At 39.9% G+C, this 23,134-nt stretch overlaps 2 pseudogenes; one reads left to right on the plus strand and one right to left on the minus strand.

The window, feature by feature from the left end:
- Positions 1-4,212: 4,212 nt before the first annotated feature.
- On the minus strand, positions 4,213-5,551 carry LOC129461021 (glucoside xylosyltransferase 1-like; annotated as a pseudogene).
- Positions 5,552-6,868: 1,317 nt separating this feature from the next.
- On the plus strand, positions 6,869-7,973 carry LOC129488426 (calponin-2-like; annotated as a pseudogene).
- Positions 7,974-23,134: the final 15,161 nt, after the last annotated feature.

The following is a 23,134-nucleotide window of genomic DNA, read 5'->3' on the forward strand; positions in this document are numbered from 1 at the left end:
ACAGCTGGCTTCTTTGTTTGGGATACATTACTTTTTATCATTTTCCTGATCCTCTGCATGATTTACAGAAGCTGAGTGGGAGGCTTTAGTATTTCCATGGTCCTCCTTCTCCACTGTCATGAGATTCTTAGGTGAATTTTTTTTAGAGCCATTATTCTCCATTTACAAAGGCAGAATACAGTGGCGGGAGCTGGGACTCTGGGAAGCCAACAGCCAAGAATTCGAACTACAGCATACTATGAAACACTCAGATAAGATGTCCCCATCATATTCTATCATTGGGCAAAATAAAATGTAAACCACGTACTCAAAACAGCAAATATTGTGGGTGACAGTGACACTGGTATTCAGAAAGATGAAGAAACGCAATTAAGAAACCAGGCAAAGAAGTAAACATGCTGTGTAGCTTACAAAAGACCAGCCACATTGTGTGTATTTTAATATTGTTTAATGGTAACACCTAATAAAGAGAGCATTACGATTGTGTGAACTAAATTTTCAGTCATAATGAATGCTACAAACTTCACCTCCCAAGTTTAAATAGGCTACAGCGTCTTGGGAAAAATGCAAGAAGAATTATTTGATAAAGGTGATGGTTTTTCACACCTGAAAATAATGTTTTTCTTCCAGCCTACTTGATCAACAGCCAGCAGCAACACATTGCAGATATAATCTCAAGACCTTGTGGCGTGTACTTGTCGCTACATGTATAACTTACTATGAACAGAAGATCACGGAGATTTTGAATATAATTTCCCACATGACGGGAGATTAAATAGACCACATTGGAAGAAGGCAAAAAGAAGCTAGGTCTCTGGAGTAGCAAAAAGTAAACTTCAGCCAGTTCTGGAAGCAGATAAACAGCAGGAAATATACTTTTAGATGGGCTACTTTCTCAATAGTTCTTGCTTGCAAGAGCTCTAGGGAAAGTATGAGTTACTAGGTAAGAATGTAATAGAAAAGAGGCCAGCCTTGGGAAAAATTGCAATGGAAGAAAATCAGTGTCTCCTCATTTACATCTTTCTTTCTCCTCTTCCTTTGTAATGCTACCTTTCTTGGGGTATACCTTCCCCTAGAATACCCTGCCTGTCACCTCACGAGAGCCTGCTCTTGAGACTGCATTTCTAATACCTATAATGAGATGTTGTGTCAATGCCTTAACTCTCAGTGTGTGTATAGACATATTAAGCTTTCTCTCTATGCTGTGTTTTCTCATGCAGGAATATCAGACATTAATGGACCAGTAAAGAGGACACTGGGGTGCAGAAGAGCTTTCCCAGTGTCCCGGGAGCCATTCTACCCAGCATCCTACAGCATGACTGTGGATCTGCTGTGCTTAGTTTCTTTACGTGTGAAAACAGAGTAATAGTAGCACCTACCTCACAGGATTGTTCTGAAGATTAGAGGGGTTCTTTCATGGAAAGCTCCAGAGCAGTGCTTGAGACATGGTAAGTGCTCAACATGTGTTAATTATTATTATCGTTATCAATATTTGACATAAAAGCCTTTCTGAAAGAAATTACACAAGAACATGATCAGTTAAAAAATATATATGAATGAAAGTATGTTTGACGCTGTCACAACACAGAGTGGCATACTGGTTAGGAACACAGACTTTTGAAGTCAACCATCTGTGCTCAAAGCCTAATGTCACCACATGGCCATTGTGGGACACTGGGCCTCAGATTTCTAGCCTGAAAAATGGGGGAAGAATGTCTGTCATATAAAGTTGCTGTAAAGATCAAACCAGCTAAGAAATGTAAAATACTCAACAGTGCCTGACACAAAATAAACACCCAATTAATGGTAGCAGCAAGAAAAGAGCACTCTTCAACCAACATTTTACCTTCAGAAATTGGTTAAGAAGAAATGAGTGCTTGGGAACCTTCCTGTTAGAGCTGGGGAACACAAATACCCCCAAGATATGACCCAACTGAGAAATGAGGCACCAAAGTCAGCAGGTCTCAGGACTCAAGAACATGTCATAGATCTGGGGCCAAGTGGACTTCCCAATACCCCAGTCCTGAATTCACCAGATGTGCCCTTCAGTCCTTGGCTGAGCTGGACTGAGGCCTCCTCCAAAGGGAGAAATAAATGCGCATCCTGAAGAGAGATGACTCTGAAAGAGAGAGAAACCCACAGAGGTTGAGTTTCACCAGCACAACTACCTCCAAGCACATTCCTCAGGTAAGTCGTTTCTCTTCCCAAGGGGAGGACTGAATGAGTTTATGGTGAGAGGCTGAAAGCTTTTCTCCTTTATTTTCCCTTATGGGAGAGGAGTGGAATTGCTATCCTGTCTGTGGGAATCTGCGTACTATGTATGTTTCCCCCAACAGTTGGCATCGACTGATTTATCTGCATGTTTCTCTATCCACAACTTCTATATGAAGAATCTAAGTGGAAATAGCCTCCAAAGTAATCTGGTAGTACCAAAGCACTATTCTAGTTTTATATGATTTTTAAATCTCTTCTTCAAATTTTTTTTGCAGACTCCATCCTAGACACAGCATACCAGAGTCTCCATAGGGCTAAGATCAGGAATCTATTCTTAAGCTCTGAACAGGAGCCTTATATAGCCAGGCAGGCAATGATCATATTTGGGGACCATTAGAAATAATCTAATGCATACGCTCTGAACTTCAAATTTTTAGTATTCTCGTTTTCTGCTCAGTAAACTCAATTTCAACGCAGTTCACAGTTTCTCATATCCAACATGGCATTCTGCCAAGGAACTACAACTTGTATTCTCTAAACCCATCTGTTCTAAGAATGCTGGGCTGTTTATCAACTTCTAATATACCTTGCTTAAACTTTCCTCTCTCGATGTGTCCCTGACTGAACTGCAGAGGACAGAACAACTGTACTCACCATCTCTTTCTGCATATCCCATGTCTCCCCAGAGGTCACGGTGTCCTCGCAAAGCTAACTGCCACGATTTTCACAGGTGACATTTTTCCTTCATGATTTTCCATTTTCTACTTGAGCATTAAAATATCAGGAAGAAAAAGAAGATAATCATATAGCAGTTGGTAAAATAAGATATCTGCCCCAGCACAGTACATACTAAGTATTCAGAATTTACAGTTATATTAGATAACTATAAATTAGATAACTATTAAAATAGTTATATTAGATAAGTAATATTTTTCTCATCTTTAAGAATTAAAAAATTAACTTTTTTAAGTGATATTCAAAAAAGGAAGATACTCATTCACATCGACCCAATTAAAACCACATTTTCTACAGCTGGATGTAACAATCCAAATCATTCACCAAAGTTGTTTAACTTTCTTAAAGTAATGCTCTAGACATTTGCTTCTTTACAAATATCTTGCAAAGCCATTATGAGGTAGAAGAAAAGTTTAAATGCACCACATTTTTCTACTCCATCGTAACTAAAATTACTACTCACAGGATGTGTATAGCTTCTGAATTTTGGTCAATCACATTTTCCACCATCAAATGAGTGTACTCTTAAGGTTCTCACTTTATCATCAGCATAATGTATTTTGCTTCCAGAATGCCCAGTAAAGCTGAAATTTTTCATTTAAAGTGATAAAAAAATTCCCCAAATATCTACTTAACAATCTTAGATCTGAGTTTTGGCAAGACAGTTTAATGCATACACAATGAAAACACTACATTTCTCACTCTCTCTCACACAAGCACAGATTAAAACCCCAAAGTTTTCACTATATTTCCTCTTTCTTATACAGCTCAATTTTTAACATGCAGCTTACTTATAATCCAAAAACAATTTTAAACATGATTGTCATAAAAATATTTTAAAACAGAGATGAAATGTATAAAGGTAGACATAGATCATCCATGGTTACATCCGTTACATTTCTTTAGAAACAGAACTCTTTCTTCTCCTGTAAACAAACTTTTTTTTCACACGTTTAAAACGAGGTCAGTGCTGACATAAAATTATCGCTCCACTCGCAGCCTTGTCTAGAGCCTTGCTTTAAGAAAGTTAAAGTTTGCACTGTGCTTGAGGTACATGTTCTTCATCTTCACAGCCCCAGCACTCTTACTTGAGAGTATAAGTCAACAGAAGTTTGCAGGCTAAAACCATTCAATAATATCTCCGTCAATACTGGAATGGTAGTAAGAAACATTACAAAACATCAGAGGCCAAAATTGTTTCTTTGTTGGAGCCCAAGATTTTTACTTATTCTCCATTACCTGAAAATACTGCTCACTTAACCTCTTCAGGAAAAAAAATATTCTGGAGATGAATAATTGCTTCATTAATGCTTCACCTAAGACGATTCCTTCACACTTATCCTCCGATGCTTTGTTGTTTTCATCCATTTGATGTAGCAGGCACCAAGAATCACCTTTCCTTTGGTGATCTGGCATAACGATCTCTTATGCTTTTTGCTAGTTGTTTGATAAATATTTTGTAAATTTTTCCAAGGTATGTATGCACTGTTTTTTGTAGTTCCAGTTCTAACGGTTTTATTAGGGAATGAATGTTGTCATCTTAAAAGAACAATTTCTTAGTGCTTCATAAACAGCTCTAAATGCTGGTTGCTTATCATCATGGTAAACACCTCTGCTCCCATGAAGAATAAAGATTCCTTCTTCTGCTTCTTGGCAACTGCTTCCATGTAGACAATGAACTGGATGATAATTCCATTGACATGGAAAGGCGAAAAGACTTTCTGGATTAGGAAAAAACATGATATCCAACAGATCTTGATCGCCCATGTAATGTTTAGTTTGTATTCTTTAAGGCATGTCATAAGTATATCTCCTCACTGTAGTCACACAGTTGTCATATCATTCTTGAAATACTTCCTTCTCATTCGAGTCATATTCATCAACATAACTCCAGGGTTTACTCCAGTTTTTGCACAGTATGGTTGCCTAGCAAAGCGACTATACCATTTTATTTGAGGTACCTTGTGTGCTGAGGCCACTGCAGCAATTTATGTGGAATTAAATTTCTTTAGTAAAGAACAAACATGATCAACAGGTCGTAAAAAGGCTATCAGTGTGGGAGTCAACTTCTTTCAGGAATAACGGCAAGAACAATCTCTGCGAACCACATAGTTTAAGAGTTTTTCCACTGCTGCATTCTCACTTGGAAAGGTTATGGGGTATATTGTATAATTAAATATTTGCAGAAATGACCCCTGTCACGTCTTCCTTTAAAGCTATGATGTAGCTAATCTTCAGCAAAAACCTGGAATTGAAGAGCTTTGATCCTGAAAATGATAGCCAATTTCAACATAGTTAAAGTCATAGTTTCTTCCAGTCTTTCACCACAAGCAACTACAGCTAGATGCATTTTCTCAACAGGCTGTATTTTCAGACTACACCTGTCCCACCCGCCAGGATGCGCAGCGGGACCAGCGCTGCCCACGCCTCTCATAGCACCGCATCCGCTTCCTGCCAGCCAGGAAGCCACTGAGGTCTGCGGCTTCCCGCCACCACCGCCTGCTGCTTCCTCCAGGGACATGGCGAGCTGGCTGAAGGCGTAAAGGAGCCAGCAGAAGCCGCAGGCCAGACACAGAGCCACCACGTGTGGGTAGCGCCGCATCGCCCCAGTCGTGTTCCTTGGTCTCCCGACGTCCCCGCGCCCACCTGGCTAACTGGAGCAAAGGGACCATAGTTCTGGAAATTTACCCTTTTTCTCTCCATAGATTCAGCAGCAGTGTCTAAAAGAAAAAAAATTCATCAATCAATCATTTATATATACTTTAATATAAAGATAAAACACTGCGAACCAGTGGAACTGGATAGAAAGTAATTCAATTTTACAGAACACATCTGTTTTTCAGGCTCTTTCATTAAATATAAAAGAGCCATATACATTTCTGTGGAATTCTCTTTTTACTTAAGAATTCATTATCAGTGAATTAGTTTGAGGAGGCTATTTTGTTAGAGGCTGTGGTTGCATTCGAAAATTAGAATAGGAACAATGAGTTGCAAAAATTCAACATTTTATTTTATTTTTGAGATGGAGTCTCGCTCTGTTGTCCAGGCTGGAGTGCAGTGGTGCGATCTCGGCTCACTGCAACCTCCGCCTCCAGGGTTCAAGCCATTCTCCTGCCTCAGCCTCCTGAGTAGCTGGGATTACAGATTTGTGCCACCATGCCTGGCTAATTTTTGTATTTTTAGTGGAGAAGAGGTTTCACCATGTTGGCCAGGCTGGTCTCGAACTGCCAACCTCAGGTGATCCACCCGCCTCGGCCTCCCAAAGTGCTGGGAGTACAGGCATGAATCACTGCACCCGGTCAAAATTCAACATTTTAAACTACCACTTATTATATTCACTGTGTCTGTGATTTAACATATCTTTTTCGGTGGCCACAAAATTATAAAATGGATACAGAATAGTCTCTCTAAAAAATTAAGGAAGTTCTTTTTTTTTCTTTTTTCTTTTTCTTTTTTTTGGAGACGGAGTCCTGCTCTGTCGCCCAGGCTGCAGTGCAGTGGCGCGATCTTGGCTCACTGCAACCTCGGCCTCCCGGGCTTAAGGAATTCTCTGCTTCAGCCTCCTGAATAGCTGGGATTACAGGCACATGCCACCACGCCCAGCTAATTTTTTTGTACTTGTAGTAGAGACGAAGTTTCATCACCTTGGCCAGGCTGGTCTTGAACTCCTGACCTCGTGATCAGCCCACCTCGGCCTTCAAAAGTGCTGGGAGTATAGGAGTGAGCCACTGTGCCCGGCCGGAAGTTCTTTCTTCGTAAAAGGATTATAAATATAATTCCTACCGGCATGACACTTTTACTAATATAGGTTGACTTCTTGCTTCAAATAACCCATTCGTACGTCTAAATTAATTTTGGTCAGTATGTGTGTGTGCATGTGTGTGTGTGGATATGTGTGTGTGTGGATGTGTGGATGTAAATGGCAGTAAAGGGTCAAAGGGAAGGTGGAAAAAAGGGAGATGGTCTAACATTTTTCACACATTTTTAAATACACAAAAGATATGTAGTAAAAACAATGGTGTAGTGAAAACAAAATATTGCAAACTAGAAAAAAACTTAGCCCACGGTCTCGTCCGGTCCCGTCCCACCGCGGCGCCAGCCAGCGGTAAGCTCCACGCAGTTCAACAAGGGCCCCTCCTGCAGGTTCTTGGCGGACGTCCAGAACCGGCTCCTGTCCAAATATGACCCCCAGAAGGAGGCAGAGCTCCGCAGCTGGATCGAGGGACTCACCGGCCTCTTCATCGGCCCAACTTTCAGAAGGGCCTGAAGGACGGGATTATCTTACGCACACTCATGAATAAACTGCAGCCGGGCTCAGTCCCCAAGATCAACCGCTTCAGTGTAGAACTGGTAGCAGCTAGCAAACCTCTCCAACTTCCTCAAGGCGATGATGAGCTACAGCATGAACCCCGTGGACCTATTTGAGGCCAACGACCTGTTTGAGAGTGGGAACATGAAGCAGGTGCAGGTGTTTCTTCTCGCCCTGGCAGGGAAGGCTAAGACTAAGGGGCTGCAGAGCGAGGTGGACATCGGTGAGGAGTACTCGGAGAAGTAGGAGTGGAACTTCCACGATGCCACCATGAAGGCTGGCCAGTGCGTCATCAAGCTGCAGATTACCAACAAATGTGCCAGCTAGTTAGGCATGACTGTGTATGGCAGGGCATGAGGGGCATCTCTACTACCCCAAGAACCACATCGTGCCCCCCCATGGACCACTCGACCATCAGCCTCCAGATACAAGCAAGTGCGCCAGCCAGGTGGGCATGGCGGCTCCCAGGACTCGGTGGCATATCTACGACACGAAGCTGGGAATCAAGTATGACAACTCTTCCATGTCCCTGAAGATGGGCTATGCAGACCGCCAACCAGAGTGGTGAGCTCTTCAGCCTGTGCCGACAGATATACTACCCCAAGTACTGCCTGGGATTACAGTGGCCCACCGGGCTCCCTTGGGCACCGGCGACTGCCCGGGGCCAGGGGAGGCCCCTGAATATCTCCCTTACCAAAAGGAGACCGGCTACTGAGGCTCCCAGCACGCTCTCTCCCCACATGGTCTCCCCGTCTGGGTATTTGGGTTTTTCTGTGTTTTCATCTTTTTTTTTTAACCTGTTCGGTGCTGCCAGTCAACTGAGGGTCTGTGAGTAGCAGCGTGGGATCCGGCAGGAGGGTTTTTTTTTTTTAATGTATTAATTTTATTTTTATTTTTTATTTTATTTTATTATTATACTTTAGGTTTTAGGGTACATGTGCACAATGTGCAGGTTTGTTACATATGTATCCATGTGCCATGTTGGTTTGCTGCACCCATTAACTCGTCATTTAGCACTAGGTATATCTCCTAATGCTGTCCCTCCCCCCTCCCTCCACCCCACAACAGTTCCGGGAGTGTGATGTTCCCCTTCCTGTGTCCATGAGTTCTCATTGTTCAATTCCCACCTATGAGTGAGAACATGCGGTGTTTGGTGTTTTGTCCTTGTGATAGTTTACTGAGAATGATGTTTTCCAGCTTCATCCATGTCCCTACAAAGGTCATGAACTCATCGTTTTTTATGGCTGCATAGTATTCCGTGGTGTATATGTGCCACATTTTCTTAATCTAGTCTATCGTTGTTGGACATTTGGGCTGGTTCCAAGTCTTTGCTATTGTGAATAGTGTCCCCCTTGCTTTGGTTCCTTCGCAGGACTGAGCCACCAGGCTGTGGGGAAAGGGATCAAGGCCGTATCCCGATGCGTGTAGGGTGAGGGTCCCCACTGGCACGTCCAGGCTGTGGGCCGAGCTGTGCTGGGGACATGAGACCTGGGCACCGAGGGAACCCATCCCCGAAGATTTCCAGTTGCCTCTCCTCTTCCCCTTTTTGTCAGCCGATCAGTTTGTGGTTTCTGTACCCCCCAAAGTTTCAAGAAATATTAACAAAAGAAAAAAATTTTTCCCCTCGAGGAATGGGGCGGGGACAGTGGGTGCTGGGAAATCCGTCCCCTGGGAGAAGGGGTCCGGCCATGATGCTAAAATAGCTCAGGCTCCTGAGTGGCTGAATTTCCCTAGGACCCTCAGACCAACAGACCTCAGACCCTCAGACCTACGCTGGGGCCCGGTGAGGAAGCTGAGGCCCGTACAAGGTAGTGGAATTCTGAGTTGTTAGTGTTAAGCCTGACCCCTCTCCATACTAGCTCCCCTACCCCTGTGGCCCTCAGGAGGGTTTTTTTGTTTGTTTGTTTTTGTTTTTGTTTTTGAGATGGACTCTCACTCTGTCCCTCAGGCTGAAGCACAGTGGAGTAATCTCGCCTCACTGCACTGGCCTCCCATGCTCAAGCCATCCTCCTGCCTCAGCCTCCAGAGTAGCTGGGACTACAGGCCTGTGCCACCACATCTGGCTAATTTTTTGTATTTTCAGTAGAGACGGGATTTCACTATGTTGGCCAGGCTGGTCTGGAACTCTTTCCCTCATGTAATCTGCCTGCCTCATCCTCCCAAAGTGTTGGGATGACAGGTGTGAGCCACCACGCCCAGCCCCTCAGTAGGTTTTAAGGAGCCCCAGCCCTCTTTCTCCCCTTCCGGGCTTGACCAGGTACACTGCTATATCTCCCCCCGCCACACGCCCCACCAAGTACTGCACAGGGCACCCTACCCAGAGACACTGCGCCATGAGACAATGTGAAATACTGACTGTGGACCAAACGCAATAAAACCTCTGTTTTTAAGAAGAAAATGAAAAGACTTAAAATTGGCATTTTAAGACTTTATATATATTATTAAATATATATTAAATATAAATGTTATACTATTTAGTGCCTCTATCTCCCAGTCTCTGGGAGAAGTTAGGAACTTAACTTTCTTAAGCCTCAATTAGTAAACACATCTGGCCTAGTCACATTGACCAACCTTTCTCCTAACATCATCCAGTAAATTTCAGAAGCTCATGCAAAACTCTCCCACCCTTTGTTTCAACAGATATGTCAACTGATACAATTATACAACAATTGTATAACATTAGATTTAATCTCACCATCACACTCAGCTTGATTACTAACCCTTCTCCTACATCTTGCTCACCTAAATTTATCTACATTTTCTATGAACTGAATAGCTTAGAAATGTATGTCAGCTGTGTATTATAGTGTAAGTTATTTTAATTTAGAAATATGGACTTTCTTTAACTCCCATTTGCTGCCTGGGAAACACCAATATTTTTTGAGCATGGCAAGTGTTTCCAAGCATTCAGAAGTGGAGAGTGTAGGAAATCCACTGCAGAATGAGGTTGTCTTGTCATCCTCTCAGTCTCAACTGCTCTCCCTCCCTCATCTCTCTCTGTTTCATTGATGAGTACAGAAGATCAGTCTTTTTATATGAAATGAAAATTGATGGAACTAAGGTGTTGATTTGATTATCCAACCGACCATTTATTGAGTGTCCATTACAAGTTAAGCTGTGTTCTGGGGAACAGCTCAGGAAACGAATGCTTGACATTGATGTACATAATAGAAATACAAACGTATCATTAAAAAATCAGACCTCTTATGACAATCCAGATTCTCATGTAAGTTTTGTGAAGCTCTTTCAAGATGAGAATGTAAAATTTTGAAAAAAAAATCATTATAACAAGTCCTTCTTGAGACAGAAAAGTGGAATTAGAAGATCATATATGGTTGTGTCACTAGCTCAAATCTTAAGTACAGTTTTTAGTCAATTGACAGCCATATAATTCTTAGTTTTAGATACTGATATTCATTAGAAATTACAAACTTTAAAAAATATTCCTGTCTCATTCTACTAATCAATTTAAAAATTTCATTCATTTGGTTATATTTCTTCATTTTATCTAGTCTTTAATACTTCTTTCCTGCCCAGCATTAAACTTAATTAATGTCTAATTTGTTTACTTGGTTCAGTTACTTTTGGCCATGTTCAGTACACTTCTTATGAAGCAGGCATGTAGGAATGTTTACAAGTTTATGGTTCTCACTCTTCCAAATCCCTAATGGCAGCACCCCAACAGACACACACCACAATATAAACACATACACACACACACCCGTGTACACCGATACCCGCCTAATCGCAGACACACACACACACACGCACACACACACACGCACACACACACACACTCCAGTGGATCAACACATAAAACACTCCACAGGCAAAGATATCATACATCAGGGATCTGTTAGTGCAGTACACACTTCTGTAAATTATCAGGACTGCTCAATTGAAGTGAGTCTACAGAGATTTCAAAGGCTATTTGAGTGCTAAGCTATCTAACTAGTGGTTGGACACTATTTAAATAGTGCATTCAACGCAGCTCTTGAGGCTCTGAAGAATTTCTGTGCTTTCCAGTGAACCAGGAGTTACAAGGTCCTGAAAACTGCAAGCTTGTTATATCCTTTAATAGATAAAGCAAAGCTGATATTAATGTGAATATACTTTATATTTACTTCTTTTTGTGTTAATTTTTCTTTGCCTGTAATATACATTTTTACATAACTGAGAATAAGAAACATCTTAGGAAAAAGAAAACAAAAAATAAAATTTCCCTGATTACACTGTGCCTTGGTCCAGTAACCCTGCACTGCACATATACACTATAAATGGGTGTCTTGGGGAGCCACTTTGGTATTTCATTTTAATAGCTCATCCTGGAGAATATATTTGTGAGTGGATGACATATTACAACTGGTTTCAATTTTGACCCATATAGAAATGTTTTCAAAAATATGTCTGAAGCCTGGATACTGTAAAAATATTTATCATCATAGAATAATAAAAGGCTAGCCATTAGTCACTCCAAAATTGTTCAATAACTCTAAGACAACTTAGACACAAATAGTTATGAGTGAGTATAGTTCATCATTAATGTTTGTAAAAATTAATGCTGTCATTTATGGTTGGAAATAAAAAACTAGAAATGTAACTTTATTTGATAGAGATAAATGATAGATATAAAGTTTACATAAAGCAAGAGAATAATAATAGATGTGTAAAAATATTTGTTTTATAGATAAGATTTTATGTTGAAATTGTGTTGAGCAACATGAATCAAACGTGTTTTGCATACTACATCTGCAGTTACAACATCACAGCCTTTTAAGTATTTCATTAACTTCAAAATGTAACTTATCACTGAAACAATCTGATTTAATGAATTATGATAATGGGTAATGATTGGTGTAAGCTGAAAACAATACTACACTTTTAAAGTTATATCTCTTCGTGTATTAATATAAACACCAGAAAAGATGGTCAATATATTAATTACTGTACAATGTCTATCATAATACTTAAACCTGGAAGAAAATCACTAAATGTTTAGTGAATAGAATTGGCGAATTGCTCTCATTTTATACAATTTTCTGTTCATTTTAGGGCTTACCAAAACTTGCAGCTCTGAGTAAGGCCCAATTATTTACTCCTTCAAATAAAGCAAGACTCCAAGACTAAGTGTGAATATTTTGTTCTGTTTTTCACTGAAATATTCCAGTCTGTAGTTGCCCCAAATCATGCTAATCTTTCTAGAGTCCGGTGTAGGTCCCAGTCTCAAGGACACTGTTACCACCATCACCATCTTTTGTGCCTCAAGGTTGAGCCCTCCTAACTTACCTGCATGGAATTAGAAAAGTCCCATTTCATGATACTTTATGCAACCCAGATGTCTCTTTGACTGAAAGTGGTATTCTTCCTGTGTTTTTTTTTCCAGCAAGTGATGTCAACCTCTACCTACATCTGACATCTCAATGTAATTCTTGACATTTTCTTCTTCACATTTCCATTTTCAATCACCAAGTGTTGTCAGATTTTACCTTCTGTCTATTTCTTCAATGAATTTTTCTCTTTCTGTCTTCATTGCCATCATGGATTCCAGCCCATCACTCTCTCACCTGGGCTATGGTGAGCACTTCTAAAGTAATCTCCCCGATTCTCTCTCCAAAAATGTCTCTGTGCTATATCCAAAATGACTTACTTGAAATGTAAATACAATTTACATTGTAAATTGCTTGGCTTAAAAATTCCCAAAGACTTCACATTGGTACTAGGATAAATATCAAGAGTCCAAAAATGGGTTCAAGCAGTACAGAATTTGTTTCTTTTCTCTCTCCCCCATCTTGTGGCATGAACATTATTGAACTAAATGATTCAGATATATTTTTTCTCGCCTTCTAGTCTTTGGTCTTCTTATTCATATGCTTTTCCCACTACCATCCCAGATTTGTATAATTAGCTCTTTTATTTTAGTTTGCTCTTCATCTTCTCCACCAAGGGAAGCCTTACCTGATATCCCTAAATATGAAAGGCTTTCATAACAGTACATATCTTTTCTCTGTTACTTATAACATTGTTTTTAGGTTTTTATATTTTTATTATTATTAATAATATATAGATCTGAGCATGCTCTTTGATAATAAGTCTAATAAAGTTTTGATACAATTAGTAATTTGGTACATAATTCTTTTCTATAAGCTATGATTCTAGAGATTGAGGGGAAAATGCAGTGGTAATCTGTCCCAAGTGGAAGGACAAATAGCCAAGCAATGTTGACCTACCCATTCATCTCTCAAAAACAGCGTTAAGATATTGATTCTCCTGTTTTCAGGATGAAGCAGGGACAGGGAGTTTCTTGCTTGTTATCCTCTCAACTCACCCTTTATATAGAAAAAGTAATTAATCTGATAAATGACACAGAAGATTTTGACGTTCATTAGCAAGGTGGTGATTCCAAGAAGTTGAAATAAAAAGGCTTCAGAGCCTGTCTCTCTCAATCGCTGTCTTTGGGCTCTTGAGGCTGCTTGTGCACAAAATAGGAAGCAGTTGTGTAAGAGCCACATAGACAGGCTCAGTCCAGCTACTGGTTTAATAAATCCAACTTTTCCAAGCATGACAGACTGTCAGAATCCCATGAGTCAAAAGTTCTATGATGAGAGGGAAAGAATGATATTTTACTCTGCAATCTAATTTTCAAATTAAATTTTAAACAAAGTTAATAAAGTTAAATAAAGTTAACAAAGCTGAATGTACACACACATGCGTATACCCATGCACATGCACACAGGCTTCTTGCATTCTTTTTTTTTGATTGTTTAATCATTCACGACAAATGGTTTGATTTTGTATTTTCTATCTACCAACACTTGCACAAGCTCTGGCTGCAAAACTTTTGTTGGTCAAACATTAGCATTTGGGGAACATGTCCCTGCTGAGAGATAGAAGATCTTGATACAGCCTTAACTACATCATCAGTAGATATGGGGCTCTTTTTAACCAGAGGGAGGCAAATGGTTTTCAGTTGGTTGTCTAGCTGGTTTTAACAGTAGCCTGCAGTGGCTTTTTGACAGACATAAACCTTACTAGTTATTATTAGGCTTTAGAGCATTAGTATGAGGTTTTAATTTGCTTATGTTAGGCATGAGAAGGTAGCACTATCCTAGATGCCCTAAATATTATTCCTTGTCACTTTTTTCCCACTGAAGTCAGAGGTAATTTGGGGACGGTGTCTAAAACAGTCTTATATTCATTTATTTGCCATAGGTTTCTGAAGCTTCCATTCTGAATGTGGTCTCAAGTTGGCTCTTAAGGGCTAATTTCATTACACATGATCATGGGCATAAATTTAAATTTATGGAGGATTGTTTTGTACATCCCCACAGAATCTGGATTCACTACTAAGAGACTGTAGAGTTTATCAAAAAGAAGATAGAGGAATAAGAGTTCTTGCTGTCTAGGGAATATATCGTCTTCTTTGGGTAATGCCTATTAATGCTTCTCAAAATAGCTAGAGCATTCAAGGTTTGTAACCAGTTCACAATGAGAGAAGTAGCTTCTACTAGAATTTAAATATATTACTTCTTTCACTGAGTAACTATTGCTACAAGAATATGTTTGCTGAATAAACTAGCATGCTTATTGACATAATTGATTTGCATACCGTGGCAACACTTCATGGACCAAACCCTAAGTCCCATGAAAAATTGAATAGAATTATTCGACAGTTAAGTATCATTGGAAAAGCCTGGCTCTAGGTCTCAGGAAGCAATCTGGTTGATCATGCATTTTCAGTGTGTAGTCATAATACAACTGTGTATCCGTAGTGTACATTAGACACTTTTTGTACTCTACATATATTTTCTAATTTGATCCTTCAATACATGCATAATATAGGAAATGGACTTGAATTTAATTGCTCCAGTAAGGCCAAAGACCAAAAACCTGATTACAACGCCTACATTAGAAATTCTGCTTCCAATTCAAATAAAGTTACCAGAGGCAATTGCTCCTGCCATAATGAGAAGACATCGGATGAACTTAAATTTCTTTTGTTTGTTTGCTTAAAGCCATCAAAACGCTGTGGGCCTAAAGTTACAATGAACTAAATTTGAGAGAAAAACAAGCTCTTCCTAGGTGATCACAGATTAGCAGCAGAGCCCATATCTGAGGACATTTGCTGGATCTGGGGCCTTGAGTGGGTAGAAGGACAAGCCCACATTGTGTAGAAACAACTGGAACATTGGGAATAAGGAAAGTAATCTAGAGGGAGTTGCAATAGGGGCTAAAAACTAGAAAGATCATGTGGTCTCCTAGCTCTTACTTATTTTCACTTAAGAGACAGGGTCTCATTCTGTCACCCAGGCTATGGTGCAGTAGAGTGATCATGGCTCACTGCAGCGTCAAACTCCTCCCTCAGGCGATCCTCCTGCCTCAGGCTCTCCAGTAGATAGAACTACAAGTGCACAACATCATGCCTGGCTAATTTTCAATTTTTTTTTTGTGGACACAAAACCCCACTATGCTGCCCAGGCTGGCCTAGAACTCTTGGCCTCAAGTGTTCTTCCTGCCTTGCCCCCTGCCCTCAAGCACTGATATTACAGGTATGAGTCACCACATCTGGCATCCCCTAGCATTTAGATACTAAACTGTTGGAAACATGAGTAAAAAATAAATATAAGTATCATTTTGTGTATTTTCTTCCCATGCACCCATGGGATTGTTCAGTGTATCTTATTACTTCACATAGGAGACCATTCCTCCATCAAACTATGCAAACTAAGTATTTAAAATTTGATTTTTGCCCTACAATAAGCTTTATGTTAAAGCTCGTTAACATGTGATTTTGACAATCTCTGTTTTTATACCACAGTTGCAAAAAATTAATGATATACTTTACTTCATGAGACATTATTATTATTGTTTCCTACAAGTTTCTCTCTGGCTTTACTTATTCAATTTTTTTATTCCTTATCCCTTGTCACAGACAGGCATGCTAATGTGTTTGATATAGGTTCTTTCCTCTTAAAGAATTCTTACAAGATAAGAAGGTTGTTTTCTGAGTGTGTGTATGTGTATATACATAAGTATACACATTTTTCTTAAAGAGTATTGTGCTATAAATCTAATTTTATTTCTGTTTTTTTCACAGAGCGTCACATCCTTCATACATTCCCGCACTTCTGTAGGTTATTTTTGGTTGTTTATTCCCCTGTAGCTGCTGCATAGTTTTGAATAAAATGAATCAACCACATTTTCCCTATCCAGTCTTGCAGTAGAATTCACAGTGATATCCTGCTACTGAAATATTCACTTCCTTATGGTATTCTTATGAAAACATTTTTTGGTCACGTGTCACAATTTGTCTGGGGCTATGTTAGTCCGTTACTATTGCTATGAAGACATACGCGATGCTGGGTAATTCATGTTATTTTTTTAAAAGAGGTTTATCTTGGTTCAGGGTTCTGCAGGCTGCACAGGAAGCAATGGCACCTGCTCTGGGTGAGGCCTCAAGAAGCTTACAGTCATGGCAGAAGGTGAAGGGGATGCAGTGGGTCACATGGTGAGAAAGGGAGTAAGAGAGAGAAGGGGGCAGTCCCAGGCTGTTTGTAACAATCAGATCTCTCACGAACTCACTGAGAAGAACTCACTCACAAGGGCATGGTGCTAAATCAAGCTTGTCCAACCTGCAGCTTGTGGGCTGAATGCAGGTCAGAACAGCTTTGAATGTGGCCCAAAACAAATTTGTCAACTTTGTTAAAACAGAAGAGATTTTTCTCTCTCTCTCTCTCTCTGTGTGTCTGTGTGTGTGTGTGTTTAGCTCAGCAGCTATTTTTAGTGTATTTTATGTGTGGCCCAAGAAAATTATTCTTCTGTTGTGGTCCAGGGAAGCCAAAAGGTTGGATATTCCTGTGCTAAACTATTTATAAGGGATCCACCCCATGATCCAATACCTCTCACCGGGCCCCACCTCCAAGATGGGGGATCACATTTCAGCATGAGATTTGGAGGGGACACATATCCAAACTGTATCAGGGATATGTGCCCATCATTGAGACAGGTTGTAGAGTATGCATACTTTCAAATGGGTCCTATCATGTTATTTTCCGAAATGTTTAAAACCATTGAATTTCCCATCCATTGCCCATAAAGGTTGTTTTCCTCATGTCCTCATCACATATCTAGGATTCTTATATTTTCTAAGCGAGTGGTGAAAATACAGATCTCATTTTATTTGTGCACATTTGCATTTGTCAGATTGTTAATAATGTATTGGAATTTTTTGGCCCATTTTTCTACTGAGTTGACTGTCTGCTTTGTTCATTTGAATATCAATCATATTCACTTTGCCCTAAACACTGTCAACATTTTCTATCACTCTGTCATGTGTGATAATCTTGTATGCCAGCCTTTCTTGAAATGAGTCTTTATGATTTTTATACTCCTTCTAGAGTTTATGTATTTAATTAAGTTTTTTGGTTTAGTGTATCTTTTATTAAATTTTAACAACAGGCCCAAATCTATGTTTTATTGGGTTCATTCAGATTTAGAATTCAGATAACTTTTTGGTGGATAAATTCTTTTTATCATAATGAAGAATGGCTATGATAATGCAATATGATTATTTCTGCTAATGCTTATTGTTTTATAGTCTACTTTGTTTATGTGGTCAGGAGGACAAGACCTGAATGGCCTTGACCAACTCAGCTTTCTGTACCTCCTAGTTCTCAGAATAATTTTAGAAAGTTCCAAGAAGACAATATCGTGAGATAAGGAGAAACTGTCGGGGACAGCCTGGGCTCTGTCCTTGTTGTTCCTAGAACAGGATATTCCTGCAACTCTTAAACTCAGAGAGCCAAGGTGCACATGGGGTGTGAAACCCAGGGCGGAGCACTCAGGGGTTCCTCAGCTGCAGTACACAGTGGGGCATGTGCAGAGGAGACTCTGTCAACCCCGGGCAACTTTTCTGACCTCAAGGGTCAGGCTTGCCATATAACTTAGGCTTTTGCTGATTCTCCCTGCCCCTCTTTGAGTAATAAATTTGGTTTGCCTGACTTACTGTGTGAGCATTCTTCTGTTTCTGCAAAGTTAGTTTATATAAAACCTCCTGCTAGACCTAGGAATCTATGCAATGTGGAAGTGTCGTAGAAGTAAATAAGAAGCAATTTAACTGAGTTGAAAACTAGCATATAGGACATGGGGCCACTGTAGCAAGGGGCAAAATGATCCTGCCAAAAAGGCCACATATGACTATTCCAGACACATTGTGGAAGAAGAAGGATGTTGAAACTCAGGCAGATCTGAAGATTTTATCCAAGCCAACAGGAGGCTAATAAAGCAATGGAATTCCACTGTACTCTGATTCAAGAGTACAAGCTTCATCTCAGAGAAGAGCAATGCAATGGCCCCAGTGATCAGACCAGGGAGACCCTCTGCCACAGCGAAAGCAGAGTTCTAGAGAACAGCACAAAGACAGTAAGAGACTTCAGACTCGCTTTCCCTTTGCCTTGAGGCCACAGAAAGCCCAAAGCTTCTGAACATCTTCTTGGAGGCATTTTCCTAAAAGAGAGCTATTGAAACTTGAAGAAAAATGTGAATCAAGAAACTAAATTTAAAGACATGTTATTTTCTCCTGCCCTCCCCCACAAATTAACCACAGGATGAGTCTAGTGAGATAAAGCATATCATTTATACAAAATACGGAAATTATATATTCTTTATGTGAGCAGAAATACGTTCAAATTTTACTCAATAAATGAATTTTGTATTACTACTAGAAATAGTAATTTTCATTTGGTCATTACTTTATTTTATAATTATCACTATTTAAATTTGTATTAGCCCACTCCTGGGTATCTACCTAGAGGAAAATAAGTCATATGAAAAAGACACTTGTACACACATTTATAGCAGCACAATTTGCAGTTGCAAAAATGTGGAACCAGGTTAAATGTCTATCAGCCAATGAGTGGACAAAGAAAATGTGTTATAGATACACCGTGGAATACTACTCAGCCCTAAAAAGGAATGAAATAATGGCATTTGCAGCAATCTGGATGGAGTTAGAGATGATTATTCTAAGTGAAGCAACTCAGGAATAAACAAACAAATATTGTATGTTCTCACTTATAAATGGGAGCTAAGCTATGAGGGTGTAAAGGCATAAGAATGATATAATGGACTTTGGGGACTCAGAGGGAAGGTTGGGGGGATGAGGGATGAAAGACTACACACTGGGTACAGTGTCCACTACTCGAGTAACGCATACACCAAAATCTCAGAAAATCACCATTAAATAACTTTTCCCTGTAACCAGAAACCACCTGTTCCCCAAAAACTATTGAAATAAAGTGATATGTATGGAAACAATGAATATGATAGTCTTGAGGTGCAAAATGTATTCGGTTTCATGTGGGAGAAAAACAGCTAAAATCAAACACATGGATGGACAGTCAGAACAATGTCCATCATATACATAGTAAAATTAATACAACAGCAAACATGCATGAGTGGAGTCCATTTGGAATATCCTGCAGTGAAGATGTATGCCTTAGGGCACACATAACTCATGTTAGGGAGAAAATGTATTTAACTCAATGTGAAAACATCTTCAGAAATAACTCAGTTCATGCTGTGCAGATGCAGTCCTGTACTGTAGAGACTAAGAATAAGAATCATCAAGTGGAAAAACCTCTGCCCCCGCTCCAAACTCTGCTTCACATAGGAGTAGCACTACTGGAGAGAAAAGCCATACCTGCCCCAAATGTGGGAAAGCTTTTATTTATCAGTCATTTCTCATGAGACATAAGAAAATTCACACTGGAAAGAAACCTTATGAATGTAACAAAAGTGGGAAACGCTTTAGATATTCCCCACACCTTGATAAACATTTAAGAAAGAACATTCTGGACAAGCCCTATGAATGTAAGGAACGTGGGAAAGCCTTCAGCAAGCCTCAAAACATGCATGTATAAGGAGTCATGCTGGAAAGAAACCCTATAATGTGACAAATGTGGAAAAGACTTTGCAAAGTCATCAGAATTAAAAGCCATCTTAAGAGATACAATAGTGAGAAGCCCTGTGAGTGAAAGGTGGGAAATCATCATTAATTTTTTCACCATACTGAACATGTAAGGAGGACATACTGGAAGGGAGCTCAATGAGTTAACATGCATAAGAACATCTTTCCTGAACTCTCATATCTTACAGAAGTGTGAAAAGAAACCCTGTGAAGGTAAAGTCTATGGAAAGCCTTTCATCTTCATTCACCTTGAGTAGATATTTGTTCTCACACTGGAGAGAAGCTATGAAAGTAAGGAATATGAAAAAAAGCCTCAGTGTTGCCTCAGACTCATAGTTCATACAAGAACTCACCCTGCAGAGACTGCTTATGGAAGTAAAAATGGTAGAAAAGACCTCTTTAAACACTTATCCCTCCTGTTACACATGATTCCACCCTCTGGAGGGAGACTACAATGGGAATAAATATAAGAAAGCTTTCAGTTCAAGCTCTTCACTTATTGGGCATGAGTGAGCACATAGTAGGACGGAAGCACTGTAAATGTGAACAGTTGCTGCCATTATCATTGTCTTATCTCTCAATTAGAACCCAAATTCATAATTTTATAGTTGTTCTTTTCTTAAAAAAATGGTATAAGATGACAGATAGCTGTCTTAGCACCCTTTCCTCTCTGCCACCTTAATGTTGCTATGTAGTAGCTTTGTTACAATTCACTTACATACACATGGTTTTATTTTCAATGTGAAGCCCTCTTTGAGTTCCATTCAATTTAGATTTAGAATTTGTATGCTCCAGGATACCCTTTTTTGTCAGTTTGTTTTCATTGGCCACAATTTGGCTGCATTATGGTCACATTATGTGGCTTTAATAGTACCAAATTGGGGTGCCTATTATGACTTTCATTATGGGCTAATGTGGCCAATTCTGTCTGTTTCCCTGCTATATCCATTATTCTCATCTTCTTCACTAAAGGAGCACAGATTTACTTTTTACAAGGAGTATTGTTTAAATGTCTTTATTTATTTATCTTTATTTTATTATTTAATTTATAATTTGTTTTTGAAAAATGGTCTCACTTTGTCTCCCAGGCTGGAGTGCAGTGGCATGATCAGGTCTCACTGCAGCCTTGAACTCCTGGGTTCCTGTGATCTCCCAGCTCAGACTCCTGAGTAGGTTCAACTGCAGGCATAACAGGTGTGCACCACCACACCCAGCTTTTTTTGTGTTTTGTTTTCGTAGAGACTGGGTCTCGTTATGTTGCCTGGACTGGTTTCAAATTCCTGTGCTCTGGTGATTCTCCCACCTTGGCCTCCCAAATTGCTAGTATTACAGGCTCACCATGCCTGGCCCTGATTAACGTCTTTAAATGAGTTTCCCAGTTTTTCTCATAATTGCAGTGAGCAGAGCTTATAGTCTTGGCCAATGTGAAATGCAGAATTCACTGGTTTGGATTTCTGAAAATCTGTCTGGAAAGGGGAGAGTTATTGTTTCTCTTTTCTCTTAACCAAATTCCCTTTGCTCTCTCTGCTTGCTGCTCTCTGGAAATACGATGAAATGCCCTGAGTCCAGTTTAGTACCTTGAAGACCATTAGAATGATGGTCCCAACAACACAACCTTCAATCTACAAGATTCCTCACTCCCCAATGGCATGTTGGGTATCCATGGCTGCCCTGGACTCTTTCTGGACTTGTTTCATGAAACTAACCCCTAGTAGAACTAAGAAACAATTTTAGGAGAGATATTTATAACAAATTAAATGATAAACCTAAAAATGAATAAAACATATAAAAATAAGGAGAATAGACAAAATGGGCTTGCAGGTGCTGAATGGCCACACATTCTTGGTGCTCACCCCCATGGATGCCTCACCTACTGTGACACTTGGAGAGCTGGCAGCCATCACTCAAGAAATCAGAACACAGTGGCCTCTACTGCAGTATCAGGGAGCAAAAACTAAGCCTGTCAGCTCTCAAGAAACATACTTATGTGTATGTATATATATGACATAAATTTATTCAGTTACTTTGAGATATCTCATGCTAAACACATAAAATGAATTAAGACTAGTGCAAATTTCTGGCAACAGTACTTCATCTCCTCATTATTTATCCAGGGCATTGAAAATTTGCACACATCACAGATCCTTAAGTCATTCTCTGAATCAGGAGGAGAAAAGAGGAGAACAGAGAGAGCTCACTGTATGTGCCAGGCACTGGGCTGAGCACTGCACTTACAGGATCCCACTTGATGCTTGAAATAACCCTGCAAGATAAAACACACACACACACACTTACACACACACACACATACATTCACATGCTCAAGCACACACTAGAAACTACAGAACAAAGAAAGCATTGACAACTAATAGAAGTATAGTGCTGGCTAAGTACAGTGGCTCATGCCTGTAATCTCAGCACTTTAGGCCAGGAGTTTAAGACAAGTCTGGGCAACATAGCAAAACTCCATCTCTACAAAACATTTTCTTAGATAAAAATCATTTTTAAGAAGTGGTATAATGCCTAAGGGCTCAGGGAAGCAATATCCCTATGGCTGTATGGTAAGCAGCAGGCAAGGCTATTTGTCAGACCAAAGTGGTAGTGATGCCAGGGTTCCTTTGCACACTTAGCCGGGAGCCTGCCTAGCTCAGCACTGCCTGGGTTTACTTTATACCTTCTATAGCTCTAAAGTTCTGGCAGGTGGGACCTAAGCATAAGAGAAAGTGCTATTACACAGGACTCTCTTGACTCCAAGTGACAGACACCTAACGCAATCCAGCAGAACGTTGAATTACTTGACTCTAATTACTAAAAATGTCCTTAAGTAGATGGGCTCCTGGCTCAGTGGGATCAGGGCTCAATTAATATCAACGAAGGCTCATTCTGTCCCTTCATTTCCTGGGTCAGCTCTG

This window comes from Symphalangus syndactylus, chromosome 1 (genome assembly GCF_028878055.3).
Source record: "Symphalangus syndactylus isolate Jambi chromosome 1, NHGRI_mSymSyn1-v2.1_pri, whole genome shotgun sequence".
Lineage (NCBI taxonomy): Eukaryota > Metazoa > Chordata > Mammalia > Primates > Hylobatidae > Symphalangus > Symphalangus syndactylus.